The 17,137-nt window shown below is 46.7% G+C and overlaps 1 protein-coding gene and 1 long non-coding RNA gene across 9 annotated transcripts in view; one reads left to right on the top strand and one right to left on the bottom strand.

Moving 5' to 3' along the window:
• Positions 1 to 10,536, bottom strand: part of SMARCA4 (SWI/SNF related, matrix associated, actin dependent regulator of chromatin, subfamily a, member 4) — an 87,259-nt gene extending 76,723 nt beyond the window's left edge. For 6 of the 8 annotated variants that reach the window (XM_057311526.1, XM_044377993.3, XM_048226838.2 and 3 more), the window contains exon 1: positions 10,375 to 10,521. The gene's annotated coding sequence lies outside the window, so the exon portion shown is untranslated. Of the gene's footprint in view, positions 1 to 10,374 lie in introns of all 8 variants that reach the window. The other 2 variants (XM_057311527.1, XM_057311529.1) reach the window with 2 other exon arrangements.
• Positions 10,537 to 10,829: 293 nt separating this feature from the next.
• On the top strand, positions 10,830 to 16,611 carry LOC125283801 (uncharacterized). The gene is made up of 2 exons (XR_008959057.1): positions 10,830 to 10,956; positions 13,876 to 16,611. It is a non-coding gene; the product is annotated as an uncharacterized LOC125283801 (long non-coding RNA).
• Positions 16,612 to 17,137: the final 526 nt, after the last annotated feature.

Below are 17,137 nucleotides of genomic sequence, written 5' to 3'. Positions count from 1 at the left end.
TAATTAGCGTCAGAATTGAATTGAAGAGTAGGACACCCAGCTCATATCTGCAGAAACTCGCTCCTGTGGAAAACCCACACATTTGGTGTCAGAGTGCTGTGAGCAGAGGAAACCAGTTATCCTTTACTATCTCAAGGTCATGGAGATAGAGGAAGGAAAGGGATATTTTAAAATCCAGAAAGATTGTGACTTGCTCCCGCCCCCTCGTGATTTACAACTGCTGAGGATCTTATCAGTTCCAAAGAAATAACAGGGAAGATGATCCAGCCAGAGGGGAAGCAGGGTTGTAGGCCCATTTGGTGGTAAGGGCTGAGATGTACTCACTGAGCACATACCACCACACCTCCCAGAGGGACTATCATGGGCCCTGCTGACAGAGGGGCCCTGAGGCTCACAGGCCACCCAGCATCTCAGTGAAGAGATGTGACTTGCTAGAGTCACAAGGCCCAGGCCACCATGCAACTCACTGAAGCGCAGCCTGGACTCAAGTTTGGACTCTCCTACTTGCCAACCGCATGATACAAATGAGTGACTTAACCTTCTCCAACCTCTATTTCTTCCTCTGTAGGCTGAAAATGAGACCAGTCCCTCCCTCGGGTGTCACAGCCAGCATCACCTGAACTAACGCAGGTAGGGCCCGTACAGGCAGGAAGTAATACCACCCTGCTGGCAAAACCAAGGCCCCCGTGTTTACTGAGCAGTTGCTTACTGCTTGTCACTACTCACCCAGAAGCAACATGCAGATTAAGTCCTTCCATCCTCCTCTTCTCTAAAAGAGATGAGTAAACTGAGGCACGTAGTAAGTAACCAGGCTGGAGACCGTGCTTCCTAACTTAGCTTCCCCCACAGGACAAACCTCAAGTGATGCTCCTGTCCCAAAGCGTTTAGGAACAAACTCGGGAAGTAAAGGCTACACAAGGCAGCTTCGCGAACTGGAGAAGGAACAGAGGTTGCCTGAAGGCCACGCAGGCCCACTGCAAACAAAAACCAGCTGTCATAAGTGATGAGATCCGCCCTGCCAATCAGCAGGCAGGATCTGAGCTGCTACAAATTATCCCTTGCCCTCTTGGATCCTAGTGCCACAAACCTGGTGTTCTTATCCATCATCAAACTCCTTTTGGCCAGTCACCCCTTCTTAAAGAGCAGGGGTGGGCCTGCCCCTCTTGAGAGCTGGGGAGGGTACAGAACCAGGCACTACTGTGCTCTCACAAGTTGCCTACTCAGGAGGGCCTGACAAGTTTGGCCAGAAATTTCAGAAGTGAGGTGGGATCTGAGGGCCAAGAACAGCCCTCTCTCCAACCCCTTTTTCACTCATCACCAAACACCTCTACCTTTCCTACACAGTAAACTAAGGATTTGGCATTTTCAGCAAATTCCTTGGGTCCCCAAGGTCATCCTACAGTCTTGGGGGTTTCAGGAGACCTCCACGGTTCAGACCGGACTCCTACAACAAGTCCCTCTATGGCAAGTCACTTGGTGTCTGGGGTGGGAAATACAAGGTAATTAAACACAAAACTGAAATCCATCTCAAACCAGACAGCCACACCTAAGCAGATGAGAAAAGTAAAGGACAAAAGGACAGAGGGACAAAATAGTAAAACCACTAGCATGTGTATCTGGGAGCCTAATTGAGAAGTGTGTGGCCTGTGGATTGGGTGTGTTTGGGGGCTCCACGAGGAAGGAATGGAGCCTGGGAATCCAGGTAGGCCGCCCAAAGGAATGTGATGGGAAATAAAACTACTCTGGGGCAAGAATCAAAAACCCAAGAGCTAAGACATGCAGTAAGCTGCAAGATAAAAACAGGTTCCCAGGGCCAATGGGTCTGGAGGTAACATGGCCATATCACCTTGATTTCTCTGAGAAGCACCCCAATTGCTGAACAATCAGAACCCCCATACAATCCATGCCCCATGAGGTAGCTTCATGCACACGGATGTGGAGGAAGGTCCAAGATGAAGCAGAGGAAAGAAGGGAGCATCAGTGTAAGGTGTGCTTGACCCGAGACCCACTCTGCTAAGAATAAGAACAGATTCAAGTTCAGCGGAAGGCAGAAGCCAGCCGAAGAAAACTTGCCTAAGTGTGGTTGGTAGAGGCCAGCAGCTCTCTCAGGAGCTGTATGATGGGGAACCGACACTTTCCACACCATGGAGCTCTGGCGTTTTTGTGTGCGTTTATTTTTTTACAACAACCTTCTATTACTTTTGTAATCATATTTAAAAAAAACCAAAAAACAAAAAACACCAAAACCAACCAACCAACCTCGCTCAGAAAAATACCTGGGAAATAAACACCCAGAAAAGATGTCCAGGAAGTACCTTTATGGAAATAAAAAAGATGAAAGGATGTGAGGATTGCATTATTTTCTACTTTCAACTTCATCAAAATTATCATTTAAAATAGAAACATCTGTTGACATTCAAATGCGGAACCAGACTGCTTGAGGAGTAGGTCTAGTTTCTTCTTTCATACCACCCTTTGCTTTTCTCTTATAAAAAAGAACAGTGGTCATGACAAGATAGATGGATCTACAGTATTATGCTAAGTGAAATAAGTCAGCCAGAGAAAGACAAAAACCATATGATCTCACTCATAATGTGGAATTTAAGAAACAAAACAAACGAGCAAAGGGGGGAAAAAGAGAATTTAAGAAACAAGTGAACAAGGGGAAAAAAGGGACAAACCAAAAAACAGACTCATTAACTATAGAGAACAAACTGGGGGGGTCGGAGGAGATAGGTGATGGGGATTAAAAACTATACTTAATTGTAATGAGCACTGAGATAATGTAGAGAACTGTTAAATCACTATATTGGACACCTAAAACTAATATAACACTGTATGTTAACTCTACTGGAATTAAAATTGAAAAAATAAAATAAATAAAGTTAAAATAAAAAGAACAGTGGTGGCCAGCCCTGAAGCAGGACAGACAGCTAACAGGAAATCGGGACCCTCTAAAATCTGCTTGCTGAGATTATCGTTGTTTTGTGTGTGTGTGGTTTTTTGTTTTTGGGGTTTTTTTCAATCTTGCCTGAAAACCAGCATTATATTTAAGTTTGGCCCCAGGAAAGCTATGACTTTGCTTTTTGGGCATGGAGAAATTTCTTCCCCTGCAAGTTTCATCATCAGACACATTATGGTCCATCCATGGCAGGGTACGGGGATGGATCAAGGAGGGTGGGCAGGATGCCTTCAGCAAAACCAGTCTTATTTGTTATATTAAAACTACAAAACGAGGCACCCCCCCCCAATACTCTACTAGGAAAACTGTCTATACCTGACCAGACCTGGCACGCTGGTCTGTGAACCTGAAAGGACGTATGGGACGAGGCATCTGCTGTCTTGGGTGACATATGGAAATAGCTTATTCCTGAGACAGTGCTTCCCCAACACTAGCTGTTCCATGCTGCCTGCTGAGCATTTTCCTTGCAATACAATTACGTAGCAAAACCTTGCCCTACACTTAAAAAAGAATACACTTCAGAAACAAAAAAAACCATGTCATGATAACTAATTACAGCGTCTTATTGGTTCTACCTAAAATGGAGACATGCCAAGTCTGTCCATTACCAAGTACAGTAGTTCCTCCTCCCGTCCCCCCACCCCCGCAGGTTTCGCTTTCCAGTTTCAGTTACCCACAGTCAGCCCTAGTCCTCGAGCAGATGATCCTCCTGCTGAGTTTCGCCAGAAAATCAATAGTAGCTTAACACTACATCACAATGCCTACATCACTCACTTCATTTCATCTCATCGCACTGGCATTTTATCATCTTACATTATCACAAGAAGGGCAAGTACAGTACAATAAGGTGTTATCAGAAAAAAAAGAACATTCACACAACTTTTATTACACTATTATTGTCATAATTGTTCCATTTTATTATTTGTTGTTGTTAACCTTAAAATAAAACTGTCAGGGGCGCCTGGGTAGCTCAGTCAGTTAAGCATCTGCCTCTGGCTCAGGTCACAATCTTAGGGTCCTGAGCAGGGAGTCTGCTTCTCCCTCTGCCCCTCCCCTGGCTCGCGTGTGTGCACGCACATGCGTGCTCTCTCAAATAAATAAAATCTTCGAAGGAAGGAAGGAAGGAAGGAAGGAAGGAAGGAAGGAAGGAAGGATAAACAAACCTGCCAATTAATTTTCCTGCAAAAATGCATTCATTCGGGAATAACGGAGAACAACAATCCGGGACAAGCAAACTATGGCAAAAGCAAAGGCAAGTGTGGAGAATAAAGAATGACCTTTTATGGAAGGAAAGGGGGAAGTCAGGAGGGCTGTTACAAACAAGAAGTCCACTGGAGTAAACAGGGAGTTCAAAATGTAGTAGCGTTTCATTGGCTGAGTTGTGACAGTCTCATTGGCTAGGCTGTTACTGGGGCAGAAGAAAAACCTTTCTTTCTCAGCTAGGGTAGTAAAGTTCTGTGACCGGCAAGGTGACTTGCAAGGTAGGTCTTTTTCTGTTGGGTCTGCAACTGATGACAAGTGGTAGGGTTTGAGAGCTCCTCCTTCTGTCTTCCCGATACCATTTAAATGAGGTTTCCTATTATTAATTTTCACATTGTTAATCTCTTACTGTGCCTCATGTATAAATTAAATTTTACCATAGGTATGTACCTATAGGAAAAACAGTATAGATAGGGTTCAGTACTATTCATAGTTTCAGGCATCCACGGGGGATCTTGGAACGTATCCCCCACAGATGAGGCGGTCTGCTGTATTATTTTTAGCACTGGGAATTATGTATCATTTTATTCATTGGAATCCACAGCTCCTGCCCTTTAAATTTTTTTTTCATTCACTCGAAAACCACGGAAGAGGATCTCCTCATCTATAACGCACCAGAAGATGTGAACACATGATGACAGCCAAGCCGGTTCCCTGCCCTTGGGGAGTTCATGCTCTAATCCAGCAGGGAGATGCAGGGTCTCCACTGAGAGAATACAAACGCTATCCCATCTATCTACTAGATGGGCGCTTTCCAAACTCTTTGACCATGACCTGGAGTCACAACATGACCTAGCAAACACACATCAAGTAAATCCAACCAGCTTTACAAATCTATCCTGACCATGCTCCCCATTTAACACGGATAGACTCTCTTCTTTTCTTCTTTTTAAGGCTGGTCAAGCCCCACTGGATGGATGTCATGGTCTACCACTGCTCGGTCTGTACTTGCTATATATTCAACGCTGAGAACGACACATAACCTGCGGACAGGGTGGGAGAGAAGTCCCCCACAATAGGGGTGCACAAAATGCAAGAATGGCCAGGGAGGCATGGTACTTATACTTGCCCAGTTTCACTTGTGACAGGCCCTCCCAGCCACCTCAAATACCGACTGAGAACCAACTCTGTGCTAAGCAGGGTACCAGGTATTGGGAATCCAGTCGCCAACAAAATCCCTGCCTTATGGAACTGACAACTGAGTGAGAGGCAAGCACACAAATAAATATGACATGATGTTCCTTAGGTGGGGCGGGGGGAGATGCCATGAACTCGTACTATGAAAAAATAAGCAGGGTTAACAAGCTGACAGGAATTACTCTTTCAATCATGGTGGCCAGGGATGGTCTCAGGGAGGGGATACATCTAAGCAGAGACCTGAAGTAATGGGAGCCAGTGGCTACTGATGGACAGAGGGACCAGCAATTACAAAGGCCCTGAGGTGGGACTGTGCGAAGTCAGAGATGGGGGGCGGGGAGCAGATCACAGGCCTCGAGAGCAGCAGTGATGAGGTAGGAGTCTACTCTAGGTGCAAGGGGAAACCGCTGGAATGTTCTGGGCAGGGCAGCGACATGGTCTGATGGTTTTAGAATATTTTTCTGGACATGTTGATGAACAGATGTAAGGTTAAAAGAAAGAAAGGAGTCAATGATGACTAAGGTAACCAATAGGGCTTCAGCTAGCACGTGCCCTTTGAAATACAGAAAGTGTCCCTTCCCCGGGGCGGACCAGCCTTGGAGCCAGATTTGGCAAAGCCCAGCCAGGCTGGATTTCAGCTCCAACTTGCATCCCTTGGTTCAGTACTGGTGACTGGAGGTGCCAACTGGGGAGACTATGGGGTAAGAGGGGGCTGGAGGGAGGAACAGTGGGGAACGGGGTTTTCTGCTCAGGAAGGTTAAGTCATTGGTCCAATATCACAGGAAGTAGAGTCCTGCCTCAAGTCTGTCTGACTCCAGGCTTGAGTAACTTATTTTGGCTGAGGATCAAAAGGCAGAGGACAGCCTGAAAGGGTGCAAAGTGCAAGCACTCTGACAGGCAGGGTATCCAGGGTGTGTTCCCAGGAGGCGGCCATGGGTGTTTAGCACAAAACCACGTTAGGCTGTGATCAAAGACACAACTGGCAGTCATCAGGGCCAGATGCAGCTCCCAGCACACAACAAGTGGACCCCTGGGCTTCAGTGTCACCATTAAGACCATGAGACCATCCACCATTCTACTTTACTGGAACTTTTGGTGCAAGTCAGGGTGACCCACATCAAACCCTGTCCCCTCTTGAACAGGTGAGGCAGCAACTGTCACGCAGCCACCTGCTTCCTGAGCCAGTGGGGCATGACTTAACAGCGAAAAGAGAACTTAAACATCCCAAGGAGCCATTTTAAAGCCCGCTGCTACTAAATACGGGGTCCAACCTCCTTTTATCTCACACATGGCTGAACTCACACTGAGCAAAACCCAGACTATTCCCAGTAACAAGTATCCCCATGAAAAATAAAGACATGCCCCCTTTATAACAAAGTAACAGTCCCAAAGGGGAAACACTGGAGACCAGTCTAGTCCCAAAGGCTTCGAAGGGGCCTGGTTTATGCCCTGCTAACAGTTACCTGTTTTCTAAAGAAAGCCCCACCTCTAAGGGACTTGAGACGGAAATCGATGCATCCCTTCCTTTCTCTCTGTCCTATGAAATCCAACCGCCCAGCAAACTCCGCTACATCTGGCACTACCCTCAATGGCCTTTCCCTCACATGAAGATGATTTGCGACCAAATTTCTCATGCCCATCAAATCCACGTTCTGAAAAATTTGTATCATCAGCATGCAGTTAACAGAAAACTCCAATCATATAATCATATTAATGAGCCTTATACTTCTTAGGGATGATCTCCTTAAGGTTGACAGCAACGGGTGCTCCATTTAGCCTCAGACTTTTGATTCTGATGTGTTCCCCCTCAGACATTTCCCCCCAATATTCCAGCAGCTGTTACTTCCTTTTTAGAGTAGATTTTGCTCATCCCTTTATTTTTTTTTTATTTATTTTTAAAGGTTTTACTTGTTTGTTTTGGGGGGGGAGGGAAAGGAAGAGAGAATCTCAGGCGGACTCCTTGTTGAGCACAGAGCCCCATGCTCGATCTCACAACCCTGAGATCATCACTAGAGCCAAAACCAAGAGCCAGACATGTAACCGACTGAGCCACCCAGGTGCCCTTAATTTTTTCTAAACTCCAATTCTCTCTTAAGTGTTCCAATCAGTGTTATAAGTTACAAGGAAATATGTGAGATGGGAAACAAACATCTGATATTTTCCAAAACCCATGCCACCAAACACACTTCCTTCTTTCCAGTGCATTATGGTGAAAGTGCAAGCTTACAATTTTTTAATTATGAAAAACAAAATAGAAGAGTTGATTCCTTTGCTACTACTTTGAAAACACACACAACTATCACAGCAGAGCAAAAATATATTCTGTATCTCAAGCTGCCAGGATGCTGTAGGAATCCTAATAAATGACACTAGCACCCAACTGTTCAGCACTGTGTGCCGGGCACCATTCTAACCACTTTACAGTTGTCGTTTAGACGTTGCAACAATCATAGTTGGGTACGATTACCGTCCCCCTTTGCCACTAAGGAGATGGATATGATCGAAAGAGAACAGGGCCCTTGTCTGCCTGTTCCCGGCTGAAACCCCAGCCCCCATCAGGGCCTGGCTCGTGGTAGGCTCTCAATACCCACTTGTTCCAATAGGGAATGTAAGGTTGGGCCACTTCTTGCACAACGCTGGGGGGCGCCATTCATGTTGTGTTCTGTCTCTGGTTGGTGTGAATGGGCCCCTCTGTGTCACGGCAGCCTTAATGACTGCGGCCAAAATTGGCCGACATATCCGAGGATTCACTAAATGCCAGGAACTGTCACCTCCATTTCTCTAAGGCACTAAGAGGGAAAGTGGTAAAGCCAGGATTCGAACCCAGAAGGTTGAATAGAGCCTAGGGCTACCTCCCAGTGTTTTGAGGGCCCAAAAGGAATGACAAAAGTATGCGGCACATGGAGGAGCATTTATTATTGTCATAATTACATATGAATTGATTTTAAAGAAATCAGAATGTATATAACCAGCACATCAAACCTGAACTTCCTGGGATACAGGGTGACTCCAAATTATGTTTTCATTCCTTAAATAACTGACTTACATATATATACACACACACACACGTATAAAGAACAACATTAACTCCAATAAATTGAGTGCTCACTATATGCCAGGCACTGCAGTGTGTTAAAGAGCTTCCTATGTTATGTTTTCAACCCTTATAACAACTGAGGTAGCACTGCTGTCATACCTGTTTCACAAGTAGGGGACCTACTGATAAATGCCTTGCTCCAGGTCAAGCTAGGATTTAGAAGGCTGGGTGTGAATTCAGGAGGTCTGATTCCAGAATTAGCAGTCCTCACCACCACCCATACTAACCACCACCCCACACCCTCATTCCCAGGGGACAATGGCCTTGGAAAGTTAAAAAACCAACAAGAGCAACTAACATTTATTGCTTACAACCCAAGCCCAGTCCTGTGCAAAGCATTTCACGCATATACTTACTCCATCCCCCCAAGGACTCTCCTCATTCATTCCACAAATGTTCCCTAAGGACCTACTATGGGCCAGACCCAGGGTACACTCCAGGAGACCAAGCAGACATAATCGCTGCTCTGATGGCTCTCAGAGAAGAATGAAAGTGTAATTACACACCAGGGTAACTGCTACACAGGAAAGGATCAAGATGATATGCGAGTGTAGCAGTGGGGTGCAATGACTGGTCCAGGTGGTCACATGCAAGCCTGGACATACTCCCTGATTCCGAGAAAAGGCCCCCTCTTCCGTACAACCTCCCTGATCTCTGGCTCCCATCACTTCCCTGTACATCCACTGTGTTCCTCTCACAGGAAGGGTAATGAGGATTACATGATAGGCCACGGGGAGCTGTTCCCACATTTACCATCTGTTCCCCTACAAGACTAGAGAGGCTCCTCAGAGCATCCAATCACCAATCATCTAACACCCAGTAGGGACTCAACAAATATTTGCTCAACAATGAAGGAGATTGGGCCTGACGGTAACAATGGTACTTCCCACTTGCCAGGAACCATTTTACAGGTTTTCACCAACTCCATTTGTGCCATTATCCCCATTAAACAAACGAGGAAACAAAGAAGTTCAGAGACATTAAGCTACTTATCTAAGGTCACACAGCAAAGTGACGGACATCCCAGGGAATCAAACTGCAATCCAGTCAATTCAAACTGAAAACTTATTTGAAATTCCTAGGAAGTGGCTCTTGCACTTATTCCCTAGTTTCCCCAAGGATTCACCGGGGGGTGGAGGGAAATCAAGGCTGTTGTCTTCAAGACCAGCACAAAACACTCTCCTAAAGGCCCACGTTTTAAATAAAAGCCTTAATCTGGAAAAATCAACTGAAGGCAAAAGGATGCAAAACAAAAACAATGCTTTCAACACCAAACAGTTCTATCCGTCCTCCCCCACTTGCTCTAGACTCCCCACTTCAGGGCAAACATTCTGAAGTCACCACTTGCAAGGAATTGGGGAATTATTTACTTTTCTTTGAAAACCAACAATACGTGATTTTTTTTAAATAAAATTTTAGGTCGGTTAACCCAAAAGAACTCCTAATGCTCGTTTCCAGGCGACACTGAACTCATTTGGGGTTTTTCCTACTGAGCCACGACCGCAGCCTCCCCGAAAAGACAACATTCGGGTCGGACCCGTTACAACGTAGCCAGAAAAACCCCGACGTCTTGCTATTGTTGCTGCCGCGACGGACACAGCGACCGGGGGCCGGGACCCCAGCCTGCAGAGTAGGCGGAGAGCTTTGTCCGGCGACCCCAGCGAGAGCGCGCGCGCGGCCTCCACGCGGCCCGGGCCCCCACCCCACGGCCCGCGGATGCTGTAGCCGCCGCGGCCTCGCTACACTGTGGCCTTCCCCGCGCGCGCGATGCCGGCCAGGCTTCTTGACCCTCGGGCGCCGCCGTACCCCAGCCCCGCTCTGGGCGCCGGCGGCCCCCTCCCCCCTTGGCGCCCCGGCTCCATTCAAACCGTCCTCCCAAGCCCCGCGCCGCGCTCCCCCCGCGGCCCGCGTTCCTTACCGAGAGCCGCCGGCGCCGTCGCCTTCCCGGCGCCGCCCCCGCCCCTCCGCGCGGGGCCGGGGGCAGAGTGGGCGTCTCGCCTCTCCTCACGAAACAAAGAAGCCGCCGCCGCCGCCGAGTGAGGGTAAGTCTCGCGCGCGCGCCCGCCCGTCTCGGCCGCCCCCCCACGCCGCCCGCGCCCCCGTTGCGCGCGCACCCGCCAACTCCCCTCCCCCCGACAGTCGGCTTCTCCCGCTTCCGCCGCCCGCCCGGCCTCGTGCGCGCGCCCGTCCGCCCTTCCGCTCCCAGTGCGCGTGCGCGTCCGCCGGGGGCCTCGGGGAGGTGGGCGGGACGAGAGAGCTGGCGCTCCTGATGTACCACCCCACTCCGTCCGGGAAGGTCTTGCTCATGCGCATCGGGGTCTTCGTCCTCACGCTGCGTCCCCACGCTGCCGAGCATGCGCAGAGCGGGCGCCACTGCGGCGGTGGCCGTGGTGGTTCCCGCGGCTGCGACGGGAGGTTGGGGGATGGGACGGAATGGCCGCGGGTCGGCGGGGAAGGGTTGGCCGAGGGGCCTGAGACTCGGAAGTGAAGACCCAAGGCCGTGCGTAAGGGTGGGAGGCGGGCAGGCTGGACTGGGGCTGAGGCTAGTGGGCCTCTGGGCCAAGGGCGGGTCTGAGAGCTGCTTTTATTTAGTTGTAGTCGGGGGATGGCAGGGTCTGTTAGGCAAGGCCAGGTGGGCCTCGATCGTGGCCGCCTTTTCTTTAGAACTTACCCAGCACTATTAGTTTGGCAAATATTTTTTGACCTGATGCTGAGCTCCAGATGCAAGTGCTGTGGCATCGCACAGACGAAACAACTGTATCATCTGTTGTGGAGCTCTGCTAGGAAGGCAAAGAAGAGGCAAAAGAAATAAGTAAAATATATTGTGTTGAGATGTAAACATGGATAGTCGTGGGAATTTTAAATGGGGCAGCTAGAGAAGGCGTCATTGGGAAGATGTCAAAAGATGAAAGTAGTGAGGGACAGAGCCTTGTTCTAAGTATGAAGGCCCTGAGCCTCTAGGCCGCTTCTCTGTGTTTTGAAAGTGTCTCCAGTGCCACATCGTTTAGTCCTGCAGATGAACAAGTGCTCCCCTAAGTCACGCCCCACAGCCTGTGACTGTCCCTATTCCTGCCTCTGGGGCCTGCGCTTCCTCATTTTCAGGTTTCGGCTGAGGAACCACCTCAAGCCTCCCCTCCTTTTGATCACTGCTTCCTTTTCCTTCACATTTCTTGGATGCCCTGTTTATTGTCCGTCTTCCTACTTTCAATTTAATGGCAAAGATGTTACCAATACTAGTCACTAGTGAATACCCAGCATCTGCATCTACATAAAAGATATATCACGTGGGGTGTTCTCCACCACGTACATGACACTTTAAATTTTTTTATTGAAAGAATAATACAGACTTGCTGCCGATTAAGTGGCTATCATACTGCATCAGCTCCTCCTTCTTTCTGAGCCACTTGCAGTAGAGGGTAGAGGGTGGGATCTTATGCTGGAATCAGAAAAGACCTGGATTTGAAACCTGACTCCATTGTCAGTAACTGGGTGATGCCAGGAAAATTTATTGGACTTGTCTACACTTTCCTTTTCTTCACCTGTGGAAACAATGATGACACCTCCACAGATGGGTTATGAGGAATCCATGAAAGCAGGCCACTTGGAAGTTTTCTGAACCTTAGCTCATGGGCAAGTGGAGTCTGAACCTCAGTATCTCTCCCTCAGGTAGTATTTCTCAAGTGTTCTTGACATGCTAAACACTGAGCTGGTCCCTGGCCTCCAGTGGTACACTGAGCAGACAGTGTTCCTGCTCGTGGTGTGAACAGTCCATGAGCTCATTTGACTGTCTCCCATGTTGATTAGCTCATAAGTGGTAGGAAAATGTAAGTGCAATGGAAGGAAAGCCCAGGGTGCAATGAGATCATAGCATGGGGCACTCCTGGGGTGGAGAAGTCAGATCGTTTGAAGGAAGATGCACTTATGCCAAGTTCCAAAGGATGAGCAAGAGCAGGGAGAAGGAGGGCACTATGTAGAGGAAACAGGTTGTGCCAAGACCCTGAAGAAAATAATGTAGGAACAGAAAGGCCCATTTGGCTGAGAGGGAGGTCAGAAACAGCTACGTTGGGCAGGGAGGGCCTTGTGAGCTGTGGGGAGGATCTTTAGCTTTAACCAGGAGAATCCCATAGTTGCTCATGCTGCAGGGTGGAGCCTGGGCTGAAGGAGGACAAGAAGTGATGCGTCCCTTTAGGCCATTGCCATGGCCCAGGGTGGAGAGAACAGGGGCCCGTACTAGAGTGAAGGTGGTGGAGATAGAGTTGGAGGAAGTTGGAGGTAGAATGGGTAGAAACTGAAGGAATAGACCCGAGAGGAGTCAGAGTGTGAACAACTTTCTCTGCAGGTGAGACAATAGGGACATGGAAGAGTCCTGCTTTAAGGACAAGATATTTGTTGGTGGGACACCTGTGTGGCTCAGTCAGTTAAGCGTCTGCCTTCCGCTCAGGTCATGATCCCACGGTCCTGGGATTGAGTCCTGCATTGGGCTCCCTGCTCAGTGGGGAGCCTGCTTCTCCCTCTGCCTGCTGTTCCCCCCGCTTGTGCACGCTCTCTCTCTCTCTCTTTCTCTGACAAATAAAATCTTAAAAAAAAAAAAAAATGTTGGGAACAATTTTATAGACCAGTGTTCCATGGCTGTACGTTGGAATCCCAGCTTAAGCAAAACTGATGCCTTTAGCACTTAGGTCTAGGATACATTTTAAGTTAATTTTCGTATATGGCATGAGGTAAGATTGAAGTTCATTTTTTTCCGTAGGAAGATTTAGTTGTTCCAGCACCAGTCCTGAAATGTCTGCTCCCACACTGAATTACCTTGGCACTTTTGTCAAAAATCAATTCAGTGTTTAAGTGTGAGTCTGATCCTGGACTCCATATTCTGTTATTGATTGATAGGTCTACCCTTATGCTAAGACCACACTGTCTTGGTAACTGTAGCTTTATAAAAGTCTTGAAATCAGGTATTTGATTTCTATTTTGTTCTCTTTCTTTTTTTTTTAAGATTTTATTTATTTATTTGACAGAAAGAGAGACAGCCAGGAGAGGGAACACGAGCAGGGGATGGGAGAGGGAGAAGCAGGCCTCCCGCTGAGCAGGGAGCCCAGTGCGGGGCTCGATCCCAGGACCCTGGGATCCTGACCCAAGCCAAAGGCAGATGCCTAATGACTGAGCCACCCAGGCGCCCCTACTTTGTTCTTTTTTAAAATTGTTTTGGCTACTCTAGGTCCTTTGCATTTCTGTGTAAATTTTAGAATCAGCTGATCAATTTCTACCAAAAACTCTTGGGATTTTAATTGTGATTGCATTGAATCTATAGACAAATTTGGGGAGAATTATTCTCCTAACAATATTAAATCTTCCAATCCATAAACATGGTGTATCTGTCCGTTTATTTAGGTCTTCTCTAATTTCTGTTTGCTCTTTTCAGGCTTTTCCTACTCTGCTGAAATGACTCTTCAAGGTCGCAGGCACCTGCCTGTTGCTGAATGCAGGAGTCCGTTCTCTCACTTGGTTTCCAGTGCACCACACACTCCTGGGTCTCTTCCCATCCCATCATCTGCCCCTTTCCAGGCTCCTTTATAGCTTCCTCTTCTTCCCACTGACCTCTTAGTAATGAACTACGTCAGGACTCGGTCCCCTATCTACATTCACCCCCTTAGCTTTCAGTCTTGCCGATCTTAAAAAACCATCTACATCCTCGGTGTCTAATCCGAAGGAATAGAAAACAGGTACGTGAACAAATCCCTATAAACAAATGTTTATTGTTATTTCACTCTTCACAAAAGCTAAACACTGGAAACAGTCCAAATATCCATTCACAGATGAAAGGATAGACTGGTGCACACATTCGATGGACTATTCAGCCACAAAAAGGAGTGAAGTCCTAATACATGCTGCAAGGTGGATAGGCCTTGAAACCATGCTCTGTGAAAGAAGTCAGACACACAAGGCCACATACTGTGAGTCTCTTTCAAATGTTCAGAATAGGCAAATCCCTACAGACAGGAAGCAGATGGCCCAGGAGCTGGGGCAGGCGAGAGGGAGTAACTGCTTAATTGGTTCAGGGTTTTATTTGGGGATGATGAAAATATTTTGGAACTAGAGGTGGTGCTTACACAGCATCGTGAATGTAGTGAATGTACTAAATACCATTGAATTGTTCATTTTAAAATGTTTAATTTTATCATATGACTCTCACCTTAAGTTTTTAAAAAATTAGCATGCCGATGGTTCCCAGATGTTTATCCCTTGCCTGGACCTTTCCCATGAGCTCTAGAAAACTGCCTCCCAGACACCATCATTGGATATTTAATAGGAATTAAATTTTCAGTTCCATCACATTCCTCTTCTGCTCAAAACCTCCAATGGCTCCCATCTTGCTAAGAATAAAAAGCAAAGACTATCAAGAGAATGAGAAGATGAGCCACAGAGTAGAAGAAAATATTTGGAAAGACACATCTGATAGAAGATTGTTATCCAGAGATGCCTGGCTGGCTCAGTCGGCAGAGCATGCAACTCTCGATCTCAGGGTTGTAAGTTCGAACTCCTCAAGCTGCACATTTGGTGTAGGGGTTAGTTAAAAATAAGATCTTAAAAAAAAAAAAAGAAGAAGACTGTTATCCAAAATATAAAGTCCTAAAACTCCCACAATAAGAAAATGAACAACCCAATTAAAAAATGGACAAACCTGAATAGAAAACCTCACCAAAGATCTACAGATGCCAAATAAGCATTTGAAAAGATGTTCAGCTGCCATTAAGGAATTGCTAATCAAAGCAACAAGGACATACGACCCTATACTTCTTAGACTAGGGTAAATCCGACTTGGAAAACACCAAACACTGGCAAGGATACGAGAACTCTCATTCTTTGCCGGTATGAATGGAAAATAGTACAGCCACTTTGGAAGATAGTTTGGCAGTTTCTTATAAAACTAAACACTCTTTTATGTGACCCAGCATTTGCACACCTTATAATTACTCAAAGGAGCTGAAAACATGTCCACATGAAAACCTGCACGGGAATGTTTGTAACAGCTTTATTCACAGTTGTCAAAACTTGGAAGCAACTAAGATGTCCTTCAGCAGGTGAATAGATAAACTGCGGTCAGTCCAGACAATGGAATAATAGTGTTAAAAAGAGATGATCTGAGGCGCCTGGGTGGCTCAGTCGGTTAAGCGTCTGCCTTCGGCTGAGGTCGAGACCCTGGGATTGAGCCCTGCTTCTCCCTCTTCCTCTCCTTTACTGCTCCCCCTGCTTGTGCTCTCTCACTGTGCCAAATAAGTAAAATCTTAAAAAAATTTATAAACAAAAAAAGCCAAAGTCAGACATCACTGGGGGCTACCAGGCCTTTGCTCCCTCCCTGACTGCTCATTCCACTTCACCATGGGCCTCCTCATCCTCTGTTCTTCAAGTCTGGCACATTCTAGCCCTAGAGCTTTGCCCATATGCTCCTGACACCTGCATGGCCCCCTCTCCCAGTGGCCCCCTGTGATGTTGCAGATGCCCCCTCCTTCATTCGGGATTATTTTTCTCCACAGTCCTGATACCCCATGCTGGAACATGAGCTCTATGTCTGTCTCCATCACCCATATATTCCCCTGGGTTACAAGATGCTTCCTGAGGCCTCAGTTTTACACCCCCATCTCAGGCGCCAGTAGGGAGAATGACCTTGGCCTAGAGTCACATTGTTAGGCTCCATCTTTCAGCTCGTGGGTCCTTGGACAAGTCACCTGCCTTATCTGCCCCTACTGCCTTCCCAGGTGGGGAGGATGGCGTGAGGTGTGTGGGGAAGGGTGTGCTGTGAATGCCCAGAGATGCATTAAGAGACCAGGTGTTTGCAGCATCACTCCCTGTGTGGCAAAAATAAAACTCCTAGTTGGTTTTAGCAACCTCAGAGGCTACAGGTTCATTTCTACATCTTTGTGAATCTGTTGCTAGTATTAGGTGGGAGTTTCTTACATTTTTCATGCGCCTCGGAGGATATGTTAGGGTTTTCCAGAGATATGGATTATATATATAGAGAGAGAGAGAGAAAGAGACGTAAATTTATGTACATATATATTTGCTCTCTTGATTTTGTTGTATACATGTACAGGCATACTCCTTTTATTGCACTTCGCTGGTACTGCATTTTTATAAATTAAAGGTTTGTGGCAACCCTGAGCAAGTCTATCAATATCATTTTTCAATAGCATTTGCTCACTGCATGTCTCTGTGTCATATTTCAGTAATTCTCACAATATTTCAAACTTTTTCATTATTTTTATATTTGTTCTTTGATCAGTGATTATGATTCACTGAAAGCTCAGATGATGGTTAGCATTTTTTTAGCAATAAAGTATTTATTAAGGTATGTACAGTGGAGTTTTTTAGACATAATGCTATTACACACTTAATAGACTAAACTATAGTGTAAACATACTTTTATACGTACTAGGAAACAAAAAAAATCCATTCGGCTCTTTTTACTATGATACACACTTTATCATAGTGGTCTGGAACTGAACCCACAATATCTCTAAGGTATGCCTCTGTGTGTGTGTGTGTGTGTGTGTGTGTGTGTGTGTGGTGTATAAAAGAAGGAGAGAGAAGGGGGAAGAATTATTTTGAAGAATTGCCTCATGTAATTGTGGGGGCTGGCAAGTCACAGTCTAATCTGTTATGTATACATCACATTATTCAGGTAT

The sequence above is a fragment of the Ursus arctos genome, unplaced genomic scaffold, assembly GCF_023065955.2.
Source record: "Ursus arctos isolate Adak ecotype North America unplaced genomic scaffold, UrsArc2.0 scaffold_14, whole genome shotgun sequence".
NCBI classification, from domain to species: Eukaryota; Metazoa; Chordata; class Mammalia; order Carnivora; family Ursidae; genus Ursus; species Ursus arctos.
The sequence above is the reverse complement of the archived record's forward strand: the minus strand, read 5'-3'. Positions and strand labels throughout refer to the sequence as shown.